The sequence below is a fragment of the Canis lupus genome, chromosome 20 (genome assembly GCF_048164855.1).
Source record: "Canis lupus baileyi chromosome 20, mCanLup2.hap1, whole genome shotgun sequence".
Lineage (NCBI taxonomy): Eukaryota > Metazoa > Chordata > Mammalia > Carnivora > Canidae > Canis > Canis lupus.
Genome location: NC_132857.1, coordinates 2479554 through 2495854, shown reverse-complemented (window position 1 = coordinate 2495854; position 16301 = coordinate 2479554). Strand labels below are relative to the sequence as shown.

The window sequence follows — 16301 nt, the reverse complement described above, 5'->3', positions numbered from 1 at the left end:
TTTTACTAGCAGTTCTACAACAGAAATGCAAAAAAATAGGAAACTTACTGATAACCTTGTGAAGCTAAATCAATAACTCTCAAATAAAACAACTCTGTTATAAAAGGAATTATTTCTTTAGCCTATGTACTAGTTGAGTTAGCCCCTGCACCAACTAAAACAATTTGTAAAAATCTTGAAAGTGATGAAGGTATAACATTTACATTAATATATTTCTTGGTAGAACTGGTTTTAGGAAAGGAAATAATTTCATATTCTCATTTCCAGTTTTTCCTAAGATATATATATATTTGCTTATTTAATCCATTAAAATCCATTATATATAATATATTTAATTCATGTATATATATTTATATATTATCCATTTAATATTGGATATATCATATATTTATATATTATCCATTTAATCCATTATATATATTTAATCCATAATCCATTATATGTTATATATATAAAATCCATTATATATGTATATATATTATATATATATAATATATTCAATCCACTAAAGCAGAATTTTTCCAAGGGAGAAACATAGAAGTAAATCTACCTTTATCAAGGTTACTTAAAAATCTGTTTGGCATTTGATCAACTAAGAGTCAATCACCTGAGTTCTAACTCATGACGAAAATCCAGCAGATTAGTTTGAAACATTCTGCTAATGTGAATCTGATTTGACAGGATATTAACTGCATTATCTAGAATAATGCTATTGGTATTTATAGAACATTGGCCAGTACTACAATTTTCTTATTAATTTCTGGAAAAAGCTTTTGAGATCTTTGGTGTCTGCTGTTTCAAGGACTAAACAATTATATGCATTATAATTCATGGAGAATACATTTTTTTCATATTTCTAGGTTGTTTTCTTTGCCTACTGGTGAGCAAATACCTATCAGACTCTTTGGCATCTATCAAAGTTTTCTGAGTATCTTATAACAACAGAGCACAGATCCAGGAAAATTTAGACATTACTAAATAAACAGCACACAGATGTGGGTGTTGAAAAATTAATAGCACACAATCTGATGGGCTGTAGTACCAAAAGGCTTCTACAAAAACAGAATGAAATAAACCCAAGCACAAATACTCATGTAATCATGGCATAAATGAATCATCAAGTATCAAAACAGAAGTTTAGAGTCTGGCAACACGTACAGCTTCTAACAAATGACTCAGCCGCACACATCATTCTTCATGTCACCTCATTTGTAGAAAGACTATTAGAAGTAAGAGCAACATGTTACATGTCAACAGAAACCAGTTTAGAGAACAATTTCAGAATATTTCATGATGTTTGTCATCCTCCTCATCATTCGAAAACGACCTCTTACATTTTCAAGATGGGTCCTAACCACTCTCAGAGAAGGTGTTCTAATAGTCCACCAACTCGTTGTCATTATGAATTAAGGCCACGGGAACCCTAGGAGGTTGCTGCTGACATCTAGTGGCATCACTTTTCAAATGCCAAATGCATGAAAAATACACAACCAGAGAGACAAAGGGGCAAACATACAGACGTAGGCACATGCCAAGTCCAGTGGACACCTCATGTCATAAACTATTTGCCTCTGCGCACACTACCCTGATGCCAGTGATCTGCTCCCCTTCCAAGTTCACGTTAGTTCTGCAAAACCAAAGAAATGAAAACTAACACACACGCTAAAGCTTTAAAGGAACCGATTCCCTCAAAGTCCTTAGTCCTCTACCGGAAATTGCCAATTCCCAAGCAGCCCCAATTTCCAAAAGTCCTGCTACCGCCCCAATAGTCAATGATTCCACTTCAACTTTCTAAATAACCGTCACCCTTTCCCAACCTTCACAGGCACCCAGGTACTCCTAGGATCCCAGCCCCGAGAAGCTGCTGCAGAGCTGGGAACGTGTTATTGCAGACTGCATATCCACAAACATACGGACACATTCAAAATGCCCACAAACGTCTTAGGCATGAGGTTCAACAATCATTGCAAGATTAAAAATGGCTTTCGGAAAGGGGCAGCTTTGATGGCTTCCCAGCCCCCGCATGAATGATGATGAATAGGACACAGAAGAAATGGAGCTCGGGAAAAATGATAGGAGCACAGAGCATGCTCCTACAAGCATGTAAGAGCACTCGTACTGTAGTCCACGTGTGTACATAAGGTGGGTACGTGTGTGGGCCGAACGGGAGACTCTCCAGTCCTGCCCAGCTAGAGCACCTATGAACACAGCAGTTCAACACTGATTGAATGAATGAATACATGAATGAATGAGGTGGCGAGTTACAATAGGACTTTTTCTTCCTATTGGTTCTGATGAGCGCTACGCAGCAGGCAGGATCTTTATAAGGCAGGGTTTTACTCAGGCCACAAGAGCCTTAGCTCAGCAGCTCAGCTTAGAACTTTCTTCAACGACACGTGCAAAATGGCAAAAACCAATGAGCGACAGAATTGGGCAATCCTGACTTGGAGAAGGGAATGTTTCAATAGGCGAAAATTATTTTCTTTATGAGTTCATGTATTCGAATTTAGATTCTATTCTCATTGAAAAGATGTGATAAAGGGCGAGTAGCTTCTCATGGTAGTTCTAAATCATACAAAACATAGCCAGATTATAACTCTCGTCGTACAGAGGACTCTTTTAGCCTTTAAATATGACTTTAGTGCAAATCGTAGAGATGCAAGGAGCTCATTCATTCAGTTTGTGCACTTGACTCAAAAGTGGAAGTAAAAATGGTTTGCAGAAGAATCTTCTTTATATTCATATTAAAGGAGGGCAGTCCCGGTGGCTCAGCGGTTTAGCATCGCTTTCAGCCCAGGGCGTGATCCTAGAGACCCTGGATCGAGTCCCACGTCGGGCTCCCTGCACGGAGCCTGCTTCTCCCTCTGCCTGTGTCTCTGCCTCTCTCTCTCTTTCTCTCTCTGTCTCTCATGAATAAATAAATAAAAATCTAAATATATATACATATATATTCATATTAAAGGAAAGAAATCCCATGTCAATGTATGTACCTTTATATATAATAAAACAAAATTATATATATATATATACATACACACACACATGTACACATAGGAACTAGTAGGGAGCAATATATGCAAATCAGTGACAATGTGAGCTGTTTATCTAGATGATTCCACCAAGTGAATATGGGCTAAGGGGGAGAAATAGTGGTATTACGAGGAATTCAGAAAGCTTCTTAAAGAGAAGTTTTAAGGTTATGAAGGCCTAGGATTCAGGGAGAAAGACTGGGCATTCAGAACGGAGTATTCAGCAGAAAGAAACACAAGGATGTTCAGGGTATGCAGCGGAGTAAGAGAAAAATGAAGCAATACAGGCAGGGAATCGACGGAAGGACTTAAATACTATTTGCAGGAGTCAATTCCAGACAGCGTCATGACTTACAGTCTTGCGAGTTTTTAAACAGGCTTTAAAAGACGGAGTATCCCACAGAATCTAATCGTCAGAAGACTAAAACATAACAAGAACTTTTCAAATGACAAAAACCATAAAAGCCAAAAACATTCTTTAAAATTATTGCCATGGCTCTTCCTCATGTAAATCCTCTTTGAAGAATTGCTTTTTGATCACTTCTATATGAAAATGCTCAGTGATCTGTTCTCGGGCGGGCGGTTTAAGCACTCTTTGGGAGCATGCTTTGCCTGGTGTTACAGCTCTAGTTTTCTTTTTCAAGATTTCATTTATTCATTTGACGCAGAAAGAGGGAGAGCATACATGGAAAGGAGAGGCAGGAGCAGACTCACTGCTGAGCAGGGAGCCCGATGAGGGCCTCGATCCCAGGACCCCTGGATCATGACCTGAGTCAAAGGCAGATGCTCAACCGTTGAACCACCAGGTGGCCTACAACTATATTTCTGTAAAGCATTACATTTATCACACCTGGCACCTAATTCGGGTAATGTGACAATTACATCACACCTTTTATCACATGCCCTATGAGTATTTCTACTTCTTATTTAAATCCATGGTCATTGGGGCACCTGGGTGGCTCAGCCATCCCGGAGTCCTGGGGTGGAGCTTGGCATTGAGCCTCCTGCTCAGGGGGTGTCTGCTTCTCTCTCTCCCTCCTTTCCTCCCCACTGCTCGTGCTCTCTGCCTCTCTCTCTCTCTCTCTCAAATAAATAAAATCTTTTTTAAAAGTTCACGGTCATTAACTTATTAATCAACTGCAAGTTTTGATGATTTACTTCCATTGTTATGTTAGGGTAGGTATGTAATAAATAATATAAAATATAAGCTCTCAAAATATAAGATTTTCATCCTTTAAACCCCAACATAAATTACATCTATGTTTTCTACAGCCTGTATAATAAACCACAATGAAACCCATTATTAAACAATTTGTTTATAATTTATTGGTGCCTTGAACATAAACCAAATTATACACCAATCTATGACACAATTTACTTTCAATTCTTTTTTTTTTTACTTTCAATTCTTAAAACTGTTTATACTAAGGTTAGAGTTCAACCTAGAGTACATCGAAAAATTGCCAAATCCTTGATATCCCATTAAAATTACGTACAGAAAAGTTAAATACATATGAGAATAAAATTTGATATACCTACATAACAAAAATAAATCACTGACATGAAATTTTGTTAATTAAATTCCATCTTTTTCCAGGACATATAAATATATGTAAAAATCCAACAGAATAACAGTCTCTATTTTTTGCACAAAATCTTTCTAGGGGTATATAGAAGGGTATTTTGACCTAATTGAAGTTGCTGCTCTCTTTGGATGACAAAATTCAGAATATTGTGACTGAAATATTCCCTTTAAAAGAATTAAATGCAGAACTTTCAAGTAGCAGAACGCACAAAAATGCCTGTTATTCCAACAGATTGCTCTCTGGGTTCCATTGCCAGAGTTAATCCCACACAAAATGAATGTGTTAGTTGTCATGTGCAACTGGGAAAAGCTGAATGGTCCCATTTATCTAAAAAGAGCACCTTCACCAAGTATGTCTTAAACTTCCAAATTCATAGTAGGAGGCCAGCATTACCTTGATGCCAAACCAGATTAAAGACTCCACTAAAAAAAGAGAACTACAAGCCAATGTCCTTGATGAAAATGGATACAAAAATTCTCAGTAAAACACTAGTAAACCAAACCATATATTAAATATTGAATTTAAATGTCCATATTCCATCTAAGATAATAGATAATGAGCATCAATAATCAGCACCCTTTGTCATACTAGCAGGAATTATTTTTATGATCGCAAACACCCTTTTTTCCATGAATCGAAAGGTCTAACTTAAGGAGATGATGACTTGAACACCACTTTCTCCACCTAAATTAGCTATCCACATCCCACTCCCAACCTGCACACAAATGCACACATGGCTGGAGCTAAGCTCTTCGGGAATTTTGTCAGACCAAAGCACTTGAACTCTAGCAGTATTGCAGGACTGTTCTTTATTTTCATGTTGAGACGTAAATTTTGTAACTCTGCATACACAATTCTGAAAACTCTACCATGTTCATGGAAATATCCCTTCTATCTTCATTTTTTTTTTTTTTTACTACATTCAGGTCAAAGTAAGCTTGTCCATCTCTAAAATACATAAAATAAAAGGCCAGTAAAATTGAATATTAGCATATACAGACTTCTGAAAAACGAAAACCATCCCATGAATGCATCCTGGATAGTCTGTTTTCCCTTTATCCTTTATTTTCATTCTAAAGAATGATCCTTGACCCTCTCCATTGGCTTCATCTCCTTTGGTGTTTTTTCTCTCTCTTTACTGCGTCATTCATCAAATTCCCCTCAACAAGCACTTTCCCACCACTTAGCTCCTCCCTATGCCGATATCGTAGAACTCAGCCTCACCCTCTTCCACCCAGTGTCTAGGTTAGTAAGTCCTTCTCACTCTATCTCTCTTTGGGGAGTCACAGTTAATAGTTCTATGCAAAAGGCAACCCTCAACTATGTCATTAACCAATTTAAGATATTTTATAGTTTGAATTAACATTTTAGTAGAGATAAAACTTGAATAGAGTGCCTATCATTCAAAATCCCCTTTTGGAGAGTCAAGCTGATTCCTTGAGGGGTTTACACATCCTTTGAAGAATTAACTGAAAGCTAGAAATAAGTAGAGACACCCCAACTTGCAATTCAACCTAAATGTTTGTTCAACTGCAAATTAAAGTTCAGAAACAAGTTTTCTGCTCATGTTCATTAAATTAAATGCTACCTTTGTTTCGGCACTCGTTTGGTTTTAGGAATTCAGTGATTTGTCAAAAATAAAACCCAGTTAGTTCCAATTAGTATGCAGCCTAATGCACATTTCAGTAATTCTATTATTTGTGTTCATGTACGTACAGTAATATCCAATCTTCACAGCTGTATGAATAGAAAGTATTGAGAGATAAGTCCAGTTCCCCATCACAATTCTCATCTTTCAGAGACATTTCTATAAAAAACTATTTTGAGAAAGCAGCTTTATTTATACACACATTATATATCTGCCGCTATACCCACACTTCGCTTACGCGTGCGTCATTAGAATATTTGCATGAGCGTTCATATTCCTAGTCCAACATATGTAAACAAATCACACAGCAATTTGAAAATTTAGCAACTAAATAGGCAATCTGTTAAGCATAATCAGGCATGCTATTCAGCAACTGTATAATATAATTCAATCTTCCTAAGAAAATATATGTTTTGCATGAGAGTGCCTTTACAAAAGTTGATGAAACTTTCTAGGAATTTGTACTGAAATTTTCACATATTCAGAAAATAACAAAGCCATCTGACTCATGCTTAAATAAAAGGCAAATCTCATCACTGTAACCTGATAAGAACCTAATTGTCTTATTGTCTATCATTTATAAATACAATACAGTAGTTGGAGATATTTCCAAAGACAATGCAATCTTCTAGTCAAGATCCTACTCACATATTAAAATAAATGAAAGAAAAGTGTCAGAAAATTAACCATGATCCACAGTGTTTTGATAAGCTAATATATATGCTAAAATTTACTACTCAATTCATAAATACGATCATCATAAATCATTCCTTCTACTCTTTTTAGAGTGATTTGATTTTTTGATGGGTTATGCAATAGCCAAACCCAGTAATCAAAGAAAGTCAACTAGTTTAATGTATCAGAGTTAAACAGACTAAAAAGTACATCAGTTCAAAATAAGCATTACCTTGATCTCACTTTTCATAGAAGACAACAGATCTCTTGCCAGGTAACACCATTTCTTTGAGTTCTGTGGGCAAAGAGAAAAGAGATTAATAAAAACAGTCTTTTTTTTTTTACTCTTCAAATACTTCTTAAAGAAGATTCATTAGTAATAAAGGTCAGAGAGGAAAATCAGTTAAAACACTCAGCTCCATTCAGCAGCTGCCTTGGGAAACACTATAAATGCCAAATAGGTTCCCCAAAGATCCCCCTTCTCCTGCATCTGAGAACGTGGGTACCTGTGGCAGATACTCAGCCCTGTTTTCCTCGCTTCCCTCTCTTCTCACATGGGCACAAAACCAGCACTTGAGCAAGAAAAAGCTCCAGCTTCAACCATTTCAAAAGATAAGACGTAAGCCATGTTGGCTTACAGGACGCTTGCTTGTAATACAAGGGACTGAAATGGAGTTTGCAATTATCTAAACTTACTTTTCTCCCTCCCGCAGTGAATATGGGCTTTAAAATATTCATGAAAGCTTGGGTGTTTTCCTGTTCTGTCTTTCCACAGAAGTGATAACATGAGATATTATGGGAGGACTCTGTAAATAATTGCAGATTACCCTGCTCATATGATGCAATTTCAGAGCTTTTTCTGTGCTGCAACAAGGAGGAAAGCACTTTATAGAAGTGAAACGTATGAAAACATATCTCATTCCCTCCCTTGGCATATAACAGTCTCGATGAGCATCCCATAAGAGATTTTACTGCGTCGTTATCTGATTGTTCGGATCCGAGGGTAAAAGATACAAGACTGAGCGACAGCTCTGCAGAAAGGAATGTCACGTGGCTAGGTAAGAATGTTCAATTCATCCCTTACGAAAGCTCTTTGAACAAATGTCAACAGGGAAAAGCATCATTGATTAATTGACTACAGCCGTCATTGTAGGAATAGTCCTATAACTGTCATCACGACGTCTCACTACCGGGAGACCTGGGGGAAGTAAGTGCAGCTCTGTAAGCCTTCACATTTCATAATCATCCCTCCCATTTCAACCATAGTATCCGAACAATCATCCCTCCTAGTCCACAGGGCTGATAAATAAATGAAATAAAAATACCTAACGGATACAGAACTAATGAATATTAGCCAATATGCTTATCGGTATCATTATTAATATCATTATCATTGTTCCCCTTTTAAAAACATTCTCACCGCCCCGCTGAAAATCCCTACCTCCGTGAGCCAGGTGGCGGGATGCTGGATGCCACTGACGTGGCCTATTTATCAATCACGCTCTGTGACGACGGAAATAGGTAAGTAAAGAATCATTTTAGGTCTCTGGGCGGGTGGAGTAAAAGGGTTTCCCAGGGAGGTGAGTGAGTTGTCAACCAGTCCCAGGTGGAGGGAACGCATCGTTAGACAAGGATCTCAAGGAACTGGTGTAAGTACCAGGTTTAAATCATTAAACAACATATGGAAGCTGAGGGTCCCGCCGGATCCTGTGCAGTCGGGAAAGGGGAGCCTTGAAACGATGGTTAATGGGTCAGAGTGGCTGGACTGGCGCGGCCTGGCCGCCAGCTGGTCCTTGTCACCCGAGAAAACTCCACGGAAGAGAGGAGCCTGCGAGCGGGTGAGCGGGCCCTGGAAGCCGCAGCAGGGAGGGCACGGCCGGGCCCCCCGGGCCCCCCGCCCCCCGCCGCCCCGAGGCCAGGGCAGAGCTGCACAGACAACGGCCCCGCTCACGCCATGCCCTGGCCTCCCGCCTCGGCACCTGCGAGGGAACGAGCCTGCCCTCGCGGCCACCCAGCCGGCGGGATGCGAGGCGCCCAGAAGCAGGCCCGACCCTGATCACCCTGGTCACCCGGAGCCCAGGACCTTCAGCCGCACTAAGTCAGCAAACGTGTTCCCAGTTTACAACCTCGACCACCAGCCGCCTACAAAAAGCTGATTTCAAGCTTAAATCGCACGCCCCCCCCCACCCCCCCCAGCTGGGACCTGCTGCGTGGCCACCGACGGCCAGCGGGGAGGGATGTGGTCCTGTGCTTCCACCTCAGGTCGCTCTTCCCAGCAGCAACCTGTGGTCCCAGTGTCTGCAATATGGGGGTGCAGAGGAAGGGGAGGTAAGGAAGGAAGAGGGAAATGAAGCGGGAAAGCTTACTTCCTGTTGGCCGGGCTGTCCCCCTTCTCCAGGCACTGGGGACCCCTCAGCTGTGCAGTCTCGACATGAACCACGCTGCCTCGCTGCATCACCACAACCACAGCCCAGCTGATGGCTCCAGCTCCCCTGTGCCCCCTCACAGCATGGCCCAGGTCTGCTGCTCAGGCAGCTCTCCCACAGACCCCGGGGAGCTGGGCCGCTCTCGGGGCAGCGCCTCTGCTTTCTCTACCATAAGCGCTCACTAGCTCACCTTGACTTCCGACTCATCAGAAATCAGTCCACTGTCTCCACGCGACCCCCATACTGAACTCTCACTGAGTTCTGTTGAAGCACCTCTTTTTATCACTGGGAGGGAAAAAAAAAATCCTACAACCCGCCCCTTTGTGGACCTTCCTAATGGACCTTCAGTTCACTCAAATCTTTAATCTCTAGATCTCTCACCCTTTTGGGATTAGGAATGTAGGAGTTACCTAACCAGTTCTCATGTTCATACTAGGAATTTCGACAAGGTGACCCGTGTTCATAAATCACTCTGGTATCTGATAGCTGTTGCCTTAAACGGTCAATACTTTCCTATTTTACATCCTGTGATAGGAGTATTCACAACCTGAATTTTAAGAGACTCACGGGGGAAGCAGCTAAAAATCGTATAATATGTCTACTGGATATACTTTTTTAAGTTTCTTGATCATCCCATGAATTTTATATATAAATTCAATAAAATATAATCAATATTATCTCTCCTGATCTTCAATATAATCTCTCGTCTTCAGTCAGGCAGAGTGCTCAATAGCTCCCATGTTGTTCTCGCCAGTTCTACTTCCCATGTCTGTTCCTTCCAGCTGTGGTTGAATTCTTACTTTTCATACCTTCCAAAGCTGCCACTCTGTCAAAGTTTTAATGCCAACTTCTCCACAAAAGGATCCCCAGGTACTTTGAACTTTGTTGATTTTCTCATTCTCCGACCTGGTGTAGAAATTATAGTCAATGCGTAAAAATCTATATTGTCTTCTTGCGTCTTATGCTGTCACATCTCCAACTGTATTTTAAGTTCCTCAAGAGCGTTTGTATCTTGTGTCTCTCACCTATCGCCTTTAGTACTTAATTCAATGCTCAGCACATAGGAGGTGGCTCCCAAGAAATACATACTCACTTCCATGTATTCAATATCTATTAACAAATAAAAGACAGAGCTAACCTTTGTGGCCTAAATATCTTACCGTGTCCCGTGTAGAAATTGCATAAGTCCTTACCATTGCCACATAAGACTTAAAGAACATTTGAACAAACTAGTACGTCAGATAGAACAAAAGCAGAAGACAAAGGAACGGGGTGAGCAGTGATACGCCTTCGGAAAACAAAGATGTCATTATTTGGAAGTATAATTCATCTGCAACGCTCTTCCTTTTCTCTATGTTTGACCTCACCTTTCTACCAGGGGCGGCACTTGCCTCAGAAGGATTAAGCCTGTTACAAGGTAAATAAAATGAGAAAGGAGGAGACTGCAGCTTCAGCAGCAAGAATTCTAGATCCAGAACAAGGTGACAGTCCTGAAAATCAGGCTTTCCTTTTAATTTTTAAAAACGCAATCTTAGTTGCCATGAACATATTGGAAGTCAGAACCAGAGAACTAGATCATGGGGTTATGTGATGCCATTAGTGGAGAAAACAGAGCATATGATGTAAAGGACATGGAAAAGAACATCAGGCTCGAGGATTGTATGGAGAAGAAGACAGATGGAATAGGAGGAGGTCAAATATCAAGCCCTCATTTCCCTTCTCTAAGTTAAGCCCCCACATGAATGTGGTAATAAAAGCATTAGGACTAGCAGACGATGTTTCATGGCATAGACTGGAGAGACCTCAAGACCCTCGGGGAAAATGAGCATTCAGTATTTAAGATGACATGGGAGCAGCTAAGCAGCCTCAGAGGAGAGAGGGAAATATCCAAAGCCATGAATCTGAGACCGAATCCAATCATGCCCACGGCCAGTGTGTGGTGCTCCAGGGAGACAGAAGTTCCCAAGTGCCCGGATCAGGGAACATGAGAGTGCCAAGGAGACGTGGTCCCACCTACAACCCTCCCCAAAAATGTGATTACACGAGGCCCACCACCTCCATAGTCAATCCATAAAGGAAAGAGTAAAAGAAAGAGAATTCTGAAAGCACATTTACCCAAAAGTTGTCTTCTCAGTCATCTACTCCTGATAAAAAGGAATTTAAATGTATCTAATCCAGTCATTATTTTACAGATAAAAAAAAAAAAAAGACCAGAGCGGCAGACTCAATTACTCAAAAGTATTAATACAAATGAGGAGAGAAAAGAGGCAATAATTCCAATTGTTCTAATACCCACGGAAATGCCTACACACTATCCTACACTTTCATCCAGCTTATTTTTATTATAAATATCAGTTAATACTATTATTATTCAGTTAATACTTAAAAATAAAAATTCAAATTTCAGTCTGAGTAAAAATGCCAGTAATTTTAAATCCATTTATTTTAATGAATGGTGAAATACATTTAAAATTAAAATAATAAATAATGTATCCACAGAAACACTATTAGTCTCATTTATTTAGTCAATGTAGCAAGGTTACAGATTTAAGGTCATTATACAAAAGTCGATTGTGCTACCACATAACAACAAACAAAAACATAAAAATTCTGGATGCCTCAGTTAAACATCCAGCTCTTGATCTCAGGGTCATGAGTTCAAGCCTCATGTTGGACTCCACGTTAGGTGTGGAGCTGGGCATGGAGCCTACTTAGAAAAAAAACAAAAAAAAAGAAAGAAATTCTACATTTAAAATAGAAATAAAACCTCAATAAAACCTCAACTATCCTGGAACAAATCTAACAAAAGATGTTTATGACCTCTGACATCTTTTTAATTTTAAATTTACAAGCTAACATGTATACATAAATGTGAAGGGCCAAGATTAGCCAAGGTGATATTAAGAACAAAGCTGAAAAAAAAAATTTTTTTTTAAATAAATAAATTTAAAAAAAGAACAAAGCTGAAGAGGTCTTCAATGATCAGATATCAAACTTATTATAAAGCTTTCATAATTAACACAGTGTGGAATTGGTACAAAACCAAACCGATACATGGAACAAAACAATGAAGATCACACAAATTATGACATCTAATTACAGAAGCAAATTTGACAATGTTGAGCAGTCGAGAAAGGGCAATTTTTCCTCTAAATAGTACTGAACCAATTGTATATTCAATTGGGGTAAAACGTGAATCTGAACTCCTTCACATACGAAAAAAAAGTCAGTTTCAGAGGGTTATATATTTACACATGGATGATAAAACAATAAAGCTTTCAGAAAAGAATATCTTTCCTTCCCTTTGGGGTAGATAATGATTTCTTCAAGAGCACAAAAGAAGAGGAGGCTCTAGAGGGAAGCTACAATGCAGTGTCTGCATTTAAATTAAGAACTACTGCTCATCAAGAGATGCCACCTAGAGAAGGAAACGGCAAGCCACAGAGCGCGAGGAGAAACCTGCAATACAGATATCAGATGAGGACGCATATTCAGGACATTTAAACTCCTGCAGATCAATAAGAACAAGGTAGACAGCTCAAAAAAAATAGGCAAAAGACACAAATGCACGTTTCACAAAAGGCATTCAAATTTTCAACTAACATATTAAAATACCCTCAACTTTATTAGTTCCTTGGAAATGCAAATTAAAGTCACAATGAGCACCACCGTGGCCAAAATAAGGACAGATAACAAGAGTTGCCAGGCTATGGAGCAATGGTAGTGTCATATCCCGCTCGTGAAGGGCAGAGAGTGGAAATTGGTGTGACTTCGGAAAATGGACTGGTGGTGCCCACTCACAGGGGGCACGGGCACACCTTGAGGCCGGGCAAGCGCCACTCCTGGGTCTACACCCACTATAAAGGCACTGGTTAATAGCAGAACTAATTAAGCTATTAAGATTCATTCATACAGTGAAATGCTACACATTCATGAGAATGAACAGACCAGTTATGTGAACAACATGAATATTACAAATAATTAGGGTAAAAAAAAAACAAATAATTAGGGTAAGAAGTCATATGCAAAAAAGTACACGCCATATGACAGCATGTATATAAAATGTGGAGGGAACCTCTTGTGGGGAAGAGAGTGGGAGAGGACATGGGAGGGCTTTTAAGGAACTGAAAATATTCTTCTTGGGCTGGCTGTTAGGACCGTGGGTGTCTTCACTTGAAGAATTTTATCAAGCTGTACACTTAAGATTTGCTCACTTTTCTAAATGAACGTCATATTTCAACAAAGTTCATTTTTTAAGTGGCACTGGAATCCCTACCCACTATCGATACCACTTGAAAAAGAAAAGCCCAAAGAGATTTTAAAGATGATCCCTGATTTTAAAGACAATCTGAAAGAAATCAAACAGTAGCTTTCAATCTGCAAATGTTCTTTCTCAGCATCTCCAGGTGTGATAATTCAAGGCAGCACCTGGGGAGAGAGGACATTAGTGTTTTCCCTGGAACACAAGCTATTTTCCATATTTTCAACCTATACATTCCTCCTCAAATTACTTACTCAATGTTAACTCTGTTCAATAAAAGGGAATCTAGGACAAAATATATGTATATTCCACTTTAAAGCACATTTGCACATTTACTAGTGCATATATTTGAGTTTTTGTTTTGTTTTTTGCCAGGAAACTCCTAGAGCCAGATTTTAAGTGTTATACTTGACCTTTTAAATTATTTCCTTTTGCAAATAGCAAAATTTCTACCAATTGGATTACTTCCTAATTTTCCTTTGCTTATTACTTAATGATACAATTATCATATTTGTAATTGTAGGTTTTTAAAAGTTTCTGCACTTAAGATTTGGAAAGAAAACATAAATAGAAAACAAGAATCTGATAAACACATATTTATCTCTGTCTGCAAACAATGAGACAGAAAAAGCTTTTTCTTTCCTGAATTACAATTATACCTACATTAAGCATCAATAATGAAAAACCACGAAGGTAATAACCAAAGCACAGGCATTTTGAAATGTATGCTTAATGTAAACTAGAGAAAAGGTAAAATAACAAAGTCACATCCTAGGTTTAAAGCACATGAAAAAGTAAATACTAGGAATAATTAATTTCTGCCTTTTTATATTTTTAATAATCAGACTTTTAACATGGTTGATGAAAACATTCTTCTCTAAATGATACACTCTAATTTCACTGATAGTCTTATATATTTAATCATAAGTTTTCACTCTCTGTTGTTTAGTCAAAAAATAATCTAAATATTTTTCCATAGGCAATTTAGCAATAAAAAGATTTTTTTAAAAAGTCCACTTTTTGGAAACGATTTTTTAAATCTCTTAGTCTGGATTACCTTAGAAGTACCTTATTATTATTGTAATAATAAAAATAAACGCTTATCACTGCCAAATACAAACCAGTCATTGTTTTGAGTTGCTGTCTTACACATCCAATACTCATCACAACCTTCACAGCTGGGCACACTGTTATCCCATTTCATACACAAGGAAACTGAAACGCAGTTTGGTTATCAGCAGTTATGGGATCCACAGAGCCAGGGAGCAAAGGCGGCACCTGAAGGCTGGTAGCCACCACCAATTCTGCTCTCTTGAATATTCTGCTGAACCAATATTCCTCTCTTTCCATGTCAGTACCCATTACTATGGCACGTCTTTGGTCCTTATGTGTTATTTAAATATATTACTTAATTCTTCCCATGAAGCGTCTCATTTATTTGAAATGTATGTTACTGGGACGCCTGGGTGGCTCGGTTGGTTGAGCGTCAGATTCTTGATTTCCACTCAGGTCATGACCTCAGGGCTATGTGGTCATCCATGCTCACTGGGGAGTCAGCTTGAGATCCTCTCCCTCTCCCTCTCCCTCTCCCTCTCCTTCTCCTTCTGCCCCTCCTCCACTCACACACACGCACTCTCTCAAATAAATAAATCTTTAAAAATAAGTAAATAAAACATATGTTATTTAAAAATATGTATTTTGTGTATGTCTTTACTATTTCCTATGTTTTTCATGTTATTCATTAGAATTGTAGACATACTATCCTTTGAATTTAGAGTGAGCACTATCTTCTAAGAGCTTAAAGCAATTTACATATATGGTGCCTTTTGCATTTAAACACACACACAACCAGCACTATTCTCTGCACTGATTTTTAGATATTTTATTTTTTTATTTGTTTAAAGATTTATTTATTTATTTATTTATTTATTTATTTATTTATTCATGATAGACAGAGAGAGAGAGGCAGAGACACAGAAGGAGGGAGAAGAAGGCTCCATGCCGGGAGCCCGACATGGGACTCGATCCCGGGACTCCAGGATCGCACCCTGGGCCGAAGACGGCACTAAACCGCTGAGCCACCCAGGGATCCCCGATTTTTATATATTTTATTGCATATTTTCTCACCTTCTATCTCATGCTATTGCCAAATTCAAACACTCAAGGCTCTAGATCCTTCATTCTCAAAAGGTGCTCCATAAATTGGCAATATCACGTTACCTACAAGCTTATTAGAACTACAGAATTCTAGGCACCGCTCTTGACCAAGCACGTCTGAATCTTAATTTTAACAAGAAACTCAAGTGATCAGTTGGCACATTAGAAATCTGTTTCGGGGCACCTGGGTGGCTCAGTTGGTCAAGCATCTGATTTTGGCTCAGATCATGATCTCAGGATCCTGGGATTGAGCCCTGAGTCGGGCTCTGCGCTCAGAGGGAAGTCTTGCTTCTCATTCTTCCTCTGCCCCTTCCCCTGCTCATGTTTGCTTTCTCTCAGTAAACAAATACAATCTTTAAAAAAAAGAAAAAGAAGTCTGCTTTAGATGCTCTATTCCCCTAAACCAAAGACTTTCTTAATCCTTGCTTCAGCTAATTTATTTCTGCAGGTTCTGTGAAATTTATCCTTATCAGTGTTACAACTAAGTGTTTTAGTCCGTTAAAATTATTATTGAGTACC

At 38.9% G+C, this 16301-nt stretch overlaps 1 protein-coding gene across 1 annotated transcript in view; it reads right to left on the bottom strand.

Moving 5' to 3' along the window:
* INPP4B (inositol polyphosphate-4-phosphatase type II B) overlaps positions 1 to 16301 on the bottom strand; it is a 709031-nt gene that overhangs the window by 580608 nt on the left and 112122 nt on the right. Inside the window, exon 2 of the mRNA XM_072788249.1 lies at positions 7171 to 7233. The gene's annotated coding sequence lies outside the window, so the exon portion shown is untranslated. The remainder of the gene's footprint in view (positions 1 to 7170; positions 7234 to 16301) is intronic.